A 10,524-nucleotide genomic window follows, 5' to 3' on the forward strand; every position below is an offset into this window, starting at 1 on the left:
ACATAACATCTCCCTGAATACTCACAAACTCTGGAAGATGTTACGTGATTTTTTATAAGCAGAAGAGAATATTTTTTGGTGTTCTTTAGTGGGAAAAAGCAATGATTTCGAAAGAAATATGTTGTGAAAAAAAGAAATTTTTTCGAGTTAGGTTCAAAGAGAAATAAAAGTATTTAAAAAAAGAAATGTTTTGGTAGTGTGTCTTCAGAGAAATATAAAACATTAACTCGAGACAAAAAATTTATGTTTTCTCCAGGAACAGAGATAACTACTTACTGTAGGAGGAATTGAAGTCTCCAGGAACAGAGATAACTACTTACTGGAGGCAGCATTGAAGTCTCCAGGAGTATAGATAACTACTTACTGGAGGCAGCATTGAAGTCTCCATGAATGTAGATAACTACTTACTGGAGGTGGCATTGAAGTCTCCAGGAGTATAGATAACTACCTACTGAAGGTGGCATTGAAGTCTCCAGGAGTATAGACAACTGCTTACTGGAGGTGGCATTGAAGTTTCCAGGAATAGAGATAACTACTTACTGGAGGCAGCATTGGAGGCAGCATTGAAGTTTCCAGGAACCTAGATAACTACTTACTGGAGGTAGCATTGGAGTCTCCAGGAGTATAGATACCTACTTACTGGAGATGGCATTGAAGTCTCCAGGAACATAGATAACTAATTACTGGAGGCAGCATTGAAGTCTCCAGGAACATAAATTACTACTTACTGAAGGCAGCATTGAAGTCTCCAAGAAAATAGATAACTACTTACTGGAGGCGCATTTAAATCTCCAGGAGTATAGATAACTACTTACTGGAGGCAGCATTGAAGTCTCCAGGAATGGAGATAACTACTTATTGGAGGCACCATTGAAGTCTCCAGGAATAGAGATAACTACTTACTGGAGGCAGCATTGAAGTCTCCAGGAACATAGATAACTACTTACTGGAGGTAGCATTGAAGTCTCCAGGAACATAGATAACTAATTATGGGGGCAGCCTTGAAGTCTCCAGGAACATAGATAACTACTTACAGGAGGCAGCATTGAAGTCTCCAGGAAAATAGATAACTACTTACTGGAGGTAGCATTGAAGTCTCCAGAAATTGAGATAACTACTTACTGGAGGCACCATTGAAGTCTCCAGGAGTATAGATAACTACTTACATTTGAGAATTTATTGCAAATTTTAGCCAAATGATTTTTGAAAGCCACTCCTACCCTTACACCTGCCTGTGGGTGGATCTGCAGTCTCAAATGGTTGTGTGTATGTCCGTCAGTACTATTTCTGTAGTATATGTGTCAGTCCTTCGTCAATGGCTTGGAAATAGAGTCGAAACCGGTCAGGACCTACACCCCACCTCTTATTTTTTACCTGTGGATACATGATATATATATATATATATATATATATATATATATATATATAGATATATATATATATATATATATATATATATATATATATTATATATATATATATATATATATATATATATATATATATATATATATATATATATATATATATATATATATATATATATATATATATATATATATATATATACTATATATATATATATATATATATATATATATATATATATATATATATATATATATATATATATATATATATATATATATATATCTATATATATATATATATATTATATATATATATATATATATATAGTATATATAATATATATATATATAGATATATATATATATATATATATATATATATATACATATATAGATATATATATATATATATATATATATATATATATATATATATATATATATACATATATATATCTCAAAAATCACCATAACGCGACTGGAATATCTGAAGTAATAATAGTCCACACTTATGTAAAAATGTGTATTAAAAATACATAAAAGACGGGAGTTTTCGTCTACTTAATCAGTAGACTTCATCAGCCACACTGATTTTTCCTTTTCAAAAAATATATACAAAAAAGTTACGAAGGACAGGCATGACTCTGGAACCGTCCCCTAGGAGATAACAACCAAAACAAACTATCTCAATCATGTTATTCTCTTGTTCAAATGTCTGGCCAAAAGACGAGCCGATCGTCGTGGTTGAAATACCTCCTCTGTGTGTTCGGCTGTTCCCTCGTCCAAATATTCTGCATCGGCACCTGCAATGGGGGTTCTTCCTTCCAATGCCTGGGCAGGAGAAAGAGAGACAACCTGGGCAGTAGGAGTGGTGCAAACAACGTCTGTACTAATATTTACAGTTTTAAGAACCAAATAATTTAAAAATGTATCCTCTTGGGTAAATGATTTGTTAAAATCAAACACGTTTAAAATATTAATAAGCAAGGTCTAAATTCTTTAGACCTTGTTAATAAGAGCCCCTTCAACTATTCTGTGTCTACTTACGCTATTATCTTTGTAAATTACTCTCGCTCCTTCCCAGTCAATTACATGACCTAACCCTAACGTGTGTCTGGCAACTGAACTATATTTCGATCCCATCCTACATGATCGCTTATGCTCCTCTAATCTTATACCTAATCCCCTGCCTGATTCCCCATAATAACACTAGTTGCAATCTTTACACGGTACCACGTAAACCCCAACGTCATCTTTCCTTTCTTTTTCATGATTCCTAATCAACTTTGATTTTAACGAGGTATTACACCTAAAAGCTAAATCCAACCTATTTTCCCTATTCTGTTTTAATAAATGCTGCACCCTTTCCAAACTATGATGATAAGGAAGCGGAATACACTGACTACTTTTGAATTCATATTTCCCGGTCGGTGGATTATAAAAGTTTTTTCTAGCCTTGGTAAGCGCTTGGTCAATAAAATATTTTGGGTAACCCAGTCTCGTAAAAACCTCTCTTATATGTTGCATTTCATTAGATCTTAGATTCTCTCTCTCTCTCTCTCGACATCCTTGAGATTATTTAACGTAACGTAAACTAGTCACTCGTAATTTGAGAATTTCATATTTGATATTTCTTAGAGTTTATTTAGTGTTAAATAGTGTTTTTGTGGAATCTGAACAAACATTGTTGTTGTAATGGCGCCTGGTTTTTGGTAAAGTGAAACAAGCCTGCAGCAAAGAAAGAAGTTAGTATACCAAAAAGGTAAAGTGTGTTATATTTTTATTAGTTACAACTAATATCTAATGGTTATGATGATTTGGTAAGACTCTAATAACGGATAGGAACAGTGGTTAACTAATAACTGACAGGAACAGTGGTTTGGTAAAAACTGATGGTTACAATGTTTTGAGTGAAAAGATTTACACTTTTACTCTTTGCAAATTTTTTTGTTTTGTGTTTGTTTCATTTTGTGCATTTTTTAATTTTCTTGTTGAAGTGTGCCTTTTTAATTTGATACTGTCCACATTTTTCTGTATTTTCGTCTGCATTCACAATTTAATTGACTTAGTTGTTTTCATTGCTTAATCATTGCACATTTAATTAAATTTAGCATTTGTGAATTAATTTCAAATTTTCAATTATTGCCTAACACATTTGAATTTCAATTGAATTAATTTTCATGAATTTTGTGATAAATTAATTTACATTTAATTCTACTTAATTTAATTCAAGAATTAATTAAACTTTACTTTGTTTTCAAGTAACAGAAATTTTCCCTGATATTGTGAATTTCACTTATAAATTTTGAGTTTAATAATAAATTTTTGTATATAAAATTTTTATAAGTATTTCATTTCTTACCAGTCTAATTGCATATGATTATGATTATGTTAGGTAGAAACATAGAGCGGTCATTGATCTGCTTTCCTTCAATTTACTTGAAGTGACTTTGAACCAGGGAAGTACTTATACTTCTGAAATTACTTAGACTTTTAAAGTCTAAGTATTTCCCTGTTGATGGAGTGATGCCCTTTGATTAATTTAATTACTTACAAGATTACCTAACACCTGTTTTGATGAACTTAGTCTGATTTTCTGCAATACTGGTAAGTCGTTAAGGGATCACTGTTGCCTTTAGAGTATTCAGTCGTTTAATACCTGTGATGAGGGTTCAGGTGTCTGGCTTTTGTGAGGTAACAATAAATGAATGGTAAGTGTAGTAACCAGATACTTGGTACTTCGTAACATGAATTAATGGTGCCCAGAGACCCGGGAAAGCAGATTTCATTATCACTCTAGTATATACTGGTGGTGTTAGGGATATATTTTGTTAGGAGAGTGACCATATAGTTTTTGTTTTGCATTTATTGTACTGAATTGTAAGTTGATAATTTAAAGGAAAATGGCTCAGGAATATTTTGCAGCCCCTTCCATCCAAGTTTTATCTGAAACCACTATGACTAAGGCACAGTGGAGCGCTTTAGCAGTGGCATGTGTCTACTAGTATGGTAAAGGCACAAATAAGATGTATTGCTATGGAATCATTGATAAACTCTAGTAGAATAACTGATGAAGGTGTGTTAGAATTGGCTCAAGAGTTGTTGAATGTAGCAAGTTCTGATCTCATAAATAAACAAGCAGAAAAGAAAGAGAAAAGTGATGCAGAGTTAGAGTTTAGACGCATTGAAGCAGAAGAGAATTTGATTAGGCTAAAAATGCATACTGAAAAAGAGAGAATGCAAGCTGAAAGAGAAAGAACAGACAGGGAAAAACAAGAAAGAAGAGAAAGAGAAGAAGAAAAAGCAGCAGAAGAGGAAAGAGAAAGGATAAAAGAGGAGAGAGAAATCGCAAGACATGAAAGGGAAATGGAATTGATAAGAGCTAGATCCACATTACCTGTAACACCGTCTAACCCTAACCAAGGTAATCAAGACCCTGTAATTGATGTAGTGAGAGTACAGAAGTTAATCCCTTAATTCACTGAAGAAGCTCCAGATGAGTTTTTTGATCACTTTGAGAAAGTGGCTTCAGGTATGGGATGGCCAGAAGATAAATGGTCAGTTTTGCTACAAAGTGTCTTGATTGGTAAAGGGAGAAGTGCTTATCCAGCCTTAACTGCTGATTAGTGTAAAGACTACAAGGTACTAAATGCAGTGTGCTACAAGTTTACCAGATGATCCCAGAGTACTACAATGAAAGATTCAGAAATTTAAGAAAAGATGAGAAGGGAGCATTCTTAGATTATGCTTACAAAGTGAGAAGGTGTTTCAAACGTTGGGTAGAAGCTGCTAAAGTTAAAACTTTTGATGAGTTAGAAGAGTTACTTGTTCTTGAACAGTATCTTAAGGGAATTCCTGAGCATATAAGAGCCTATTTGAGAGAGAGAGAGAGGTGAAGAAACTTGACAAAGCTGCTACACTGAGTGAAGATTACAATATAATCAGCAGTAAACGTAATTACAATGTCAAGTACCAGAGTCAACAACACCCAGGTTTTAAGTTTTATCCAAATAACAGGAACAAATTTAATGGGAAACCTACAAGAGTACACTAGGTAATACAACTCAGCAAACTAATGTGAAATCCTCATCCAGTTTTTCAAGACAGTTACAGAAACCTAATGTTGTCTGTTCCAAGTGTGGAAGAGTAGGACCCTACAGTCAAGAGTGTTACCAGAATCAACAGCAGTCAAAGCCAGTTGGTCAAGTAGTGACAGGTGACCAGGTGAAACAAACTACGAAGAGCAGTGTGGGAAAGAATCAGACTCCAGAGAAGAATGAAACTAAACAAGCTGAATGTTTAGCAACCAGTGGAAATGTTACCTCAAGCAGTGAGTGGCTTAGCAATGTGGAGGCTTTTAAGCCATATATCTATGAGGGTATGCTGTCAACTCAAGAAGGAAGTATGCAGGCACCAGTCAAGATATTACGTGATACAGGGAGTAACCATAGTGTGGTAGTATGTGGTTCTCACCCTCAGTTGGAGAAGAGTCTCACAGGAGATTCACTTATTTTGAAGGGTATAGGAGGAGAGGAAGTATCCTATATGCCGCTTACACCTGTCATGTGAATTGGTGACAAGGAATGTTGATTCTGCTGTAAAGGACTCACTGGCTGTGGAGGGTTGTACATGTTCGTTGGGGAATTGGGAAGGTTGGTTGGTGGGTGCCATTTCTTCCTTGGGCCAGTAGTGACAGACAAACCATTGAGTATTAGTCCTACAGTAGAGTTGGAGAAAAATAACCCCCACCTGTTTCCTAGTTGTGTAACTACCAGAAGTATGAAGAGGACTACGACTGCAAGTGAAGAAACTGAGGATTTACGCACCCAAGAAGGGTCAAGTGAAGGATCTTTGTGCTTTGAAGAATTATTCCAGGGAAGTGAAGTTTCCCATAGTGCTGAACAAGAAGAGATTTCCTAAGAAGATGAAGAAGACGACGATGATGAAGAAGAAGAACCTGATATTCCTGAAGAAACTCTGAGTAGTTAAAGTGTTACTGAAGACAGTAGTGAAACTACAGTAGCTGAGTTAGCAGATATTGAGAATTCAACCCTTGAAGTTGGTCAAGTGACAAGAGAGAAGCTGATGGACTTGCAGAAGAAGGATGCATCGTTAACTGATTTGTTCTTCAGAGTTGTTGATCGAGAAGAGATGCAACAAACTCCTACCTGTCATTATCTGAACGGAGGTTTGCTGATGAGGAAGTGTAGACCTACAGATATACCAGGAGATGCTGTATGGGGTGAATATCATCAAATTTTGATTCCATATCCGTTGAGAAAGCAAGTGGTTGCAGTAGCTCATGAATCTCGACATAAGGGAATCAGGAAGACTGTGGAGATCATGAAATATTTTTTCTGGCCTGGACTTCACAAAGATGTTAGCAGGTTTTACCGTGATTGTCATACCTACTAGATAGCTGGAAAACCGAATGAAACCATCAAGAAAGCCCCCCTACAACCTATAGAAGTTAGAGGATAACCCTTTAGCAAAGTGATTATAGATATGGTTGGACCACTGCCGAAGACAAAGAAAGGAAATATGAGTATTTGTTAACATTAATGTGTCCTGTGACAAGATATCCAGAAGAAATCCCTGTTAGAAACATATCTGCCAAGATAGTTGCTGAAAAAAATGGGAAGTTTTTCTCAAAGTTTGGTATACCAGAAATAGTACAAAGTGACAGAGGAACAAACTTTACTTCAAAGTTATTCCGGGATCTGATGAATTTGTTAGGAGTGAAACATCAGTTATCCACTGCCTATCATCCAGAGACTCAAGGTGCCTTGGAAAGGTTCACCAGACATTGAAAAGTATGCTGACAAAGTATTGTTCTGTGTCAGGAAGAGAATAGGATGTTGGTTTACCATTAATGTTGTTTGAGGTTATGAGTGCTTATCAAGAAAGTATGGGATGTTCACCTAATGAGATGATTTTTGGAAGAGAAGTTAAAGAACCGTTGAAGATTCTTGCAGAAAATTGGTAAGAAAGTCAAGAGGAAAGACAAGGAGAGTATGTGAAGAACTTATAGAAAAGGTTGAAAGAGATTAGAAAATTATCTTTAGAAAACTTGAAAATGAGTCAAGAGAAAATGAAAAGGTGATGCTAAGACTAAGCTAAGAAGTTTTAGTGTTGGTCAACAAGTGTTAGTGTTCTTACCTGTCAAGAGATTTCCCCTCACTAATAAATTTCAAGGTCCTTACAAGATAATTCAGAAGTTAAGTGGTAGAACTTATGTGATTGAAACATCAGAAAGAAGAAGACAAAAGAAGATACATGTGAACCTCTTGAAACCTTATTTCTCAGAAACTAAAACTGAAATTGTGTCAGTAACCCAAACAACTTTATCTACAGAAGACGATGATGGCTAAGAATTGGGAACTGCAAGCAAGATGAATAATTCTTCAATTTTGGAAAATTTGGAGGATAAACTGAAACATCTGAGTGTTGAACAAGGTGAAGACTTAAGTGAAGTAATTAGAAGCTTTCCAGAAATTTTTACTGATGTGCCTAGGCGTACTGATCTGACCAAGCATGAAATCAAGATTCAAGAAGATGGAAAACCTTTCAAGCAAATAGCCTATCGCTTATCACCTTATCATCGAGATGTTTTGAAGAAAGAAGATGAGTATTTGCTCCAACATGGATTAGCAGAACCCAGTTCAAGTCACTTCAGTTCTCCATGTGTGTTAGCGAAGAAACCAGATGGTTGATTTAGGATGTGTACTGATTATCGGAAACTGAATTCTATCAGTGTGGCTGATCATTATCCTTTGCCTCTTATAGATCAATTACTTGATAATATTGGGCAAGCTAAGTTTGTTTCCATGACAGACTTGTTGAAAGGATATTATCAAATTCCCTTAGATGAGAATGCCAAGTTGCTGTCAACTTTTATTACTCCATTTGGACTGTATCAGTATACTGTTCTGCCGTTTGGTCTGATGAATGCACCGGCAACATTTCAACGAGTGATGGATCAACTGCTAGGATCAATAGAAGGAGTAGGTGTATACCTAGATGACATCGTGATTTACTCTACAATGTGGGAAGAACATCTGAAGATTCTGAGGAAAGTTTTCAAGAAACTACAAGAAGAAGGATTAACAGTCAACCGAGAGAAGAGTGAGTTTGGAAAGGCAACTGTGCAGTATCTTGGGTTTGAAGTTGGGAAAGGCCTTCTTGGTCCAGTAAATGCTAATGTAGAAGGTATCCATAAGGCTACCCCACCTACTACCAGGAAATAGCTACAGAGATTTTTAGGCATGGCTGGATTCTATTGTCGTTTCTGCCCAAATTTCTCAGCTGTAGTAGCTCCCTTGACAGACTTAACTAGTCCCAAAGCTAAGTTTGTTTTGACTCAAGAGTGTCAAGAATCCTTTGAGAAGGTAAAAGCCATTTTAACTTCAAGACCAGTACTTCAGGCTCTAGACTTCGACAAGAAATTTGTGATACAAGTTGATGCGTCAGACTGTGGCGTTGGAGCTGTTCTACTTCAAGAAGATGAAAATAATATCTACCATCTTGTGTACTTCATGTCTACAAAATTGAAAAAAACATCAGAAAGTATACTCGACAATCGGAAGGAAACTTTAGCCTTAATTTTGAAGTGTATGTGAATAGACCTAGGAATGAAGAAATTTTAGTGTTGTCTGATCACAATACACTATCATTTATCCAGAGAATGAAAACAAAAATCATAATCAAAGACTGACCAAGTGGTCTTTGTACCTGCAACAGTATGAACCTGACCCTCATCAAAGGTATTAAACGACTGAATACTCTAAAGGCAACAGTGATCCCTTAACAACTTACCAGTATTTCAGAAAATCAGACTAAGTTCATCAAAACATATGTGATGTAATCTTGTAAGTAATTAAATTAATCAAAGGGCATCACTCCATCAACAACTTTAAAAGTCTAAGTATTTCCCTGATTTCAGAAGTCTAAGTACTTCCCTGGTTCAAAGTCACTTCAAGTAAATTGAAGGAAAGCAAATCAATTACCACTCTATGTTTCTACCTAACATAATCATAATCATATGCAAATATACAGGTAAGAAATGAAATACTTATAAAAATTTTAAATACAAAATTTTACTATTAAACTCAAAATTTATAAGTGAAATTCACAATATCAGGGAAAATTACTGTTACTTGAAAACAAAGTAAAGTTTAATTAATTCTTGAATTAAATTAAGTAAAATTAAATCAAAATTAATTTATCACAAAATTCAAGAAAATTAATTCAATTGAAATTCAAGTGTTAGGCAATAATTGAAAATTTGAAATTAATTCACAAGTTGCCTTTAGAGTATTCAGTCGTTTAATACCTTGTGATGAGGGTTCAGGTTTCATACTGTTGCAGGTACAAAGACCACTTGGTCAGTCTTTGATTATGATTTTTCATTCTCTGGATAAATGATAGTGGATTGTGATCAGACAACACTAAAATTTCTTCATTCCTAGGTCTATTCACATACACTTCAAAATTAAGGCTAAAGTTTCCTTCCGATTGTCGAGTATACTTTCTGATGTTTTTTTCAATTTTGTAGACATGAAGTACACAAGATGGTAGATATTATTTTCATCTTCTTGAAGTAGAACAGCTCCAACGCCACAGTCTGACGCATCAACTTGTATCACAAATTTCTTGTCGAAGTCTAGAGCCTGAAGTACTGGTCTTGAAGTTAAAATGGCTTTTACCTTCTCAAAGGATTCTTGACACTCTTGAGTCAAAACAAACTTAGCTTTGGGACTTAGTTAAGTCTGGTCAAGGGAGCTACTACAGCTGAGAAACTTGGGCAGAAACGACAATAGAATCCAGCATGCCTAAAAATCTCTGTAGCCTATTTCCTGGTAGTAGGGGGTGGGGTTAGCCTTATGGATACCTTCTACATTAGCATTTACTGGACCAAGAAGGCCTTTCCCAACTTCAAACCCAAGATACTGCACAGTTGCCTTTCCAAACTCACTCTTCTCTCGGTTGACTGTTAATCCTTCTTCTTGTAGTTTCTTGAAAACTTTCCTCAGAATCTTCAGATGTTCTTCCCACATTGTAGAGTAAATCACGATGTCATCTAGGTATACACCTACTCCTTCTATTGATCCTAGCAGTTGATCCATCACTCGTTGAAATGTTGCCGGTGCATTCA

This window comes from Macrobrachium nipponense, chromosome 26 (genome assembly GCF_015104395.2).
Source record: "Macrobrachium nipponense isolate FS-2020 chromosome 26, ASM1510439v2, whole genome shotgun sequence".
Classification (NCBI taxonomy): domain Eukaryota; kingdom Metazoa; phylum Arthropoda; class Malacostraca; order Decapoda; family Palaemonidae; genus Macrobrachium; species Macrobrachium nipponense.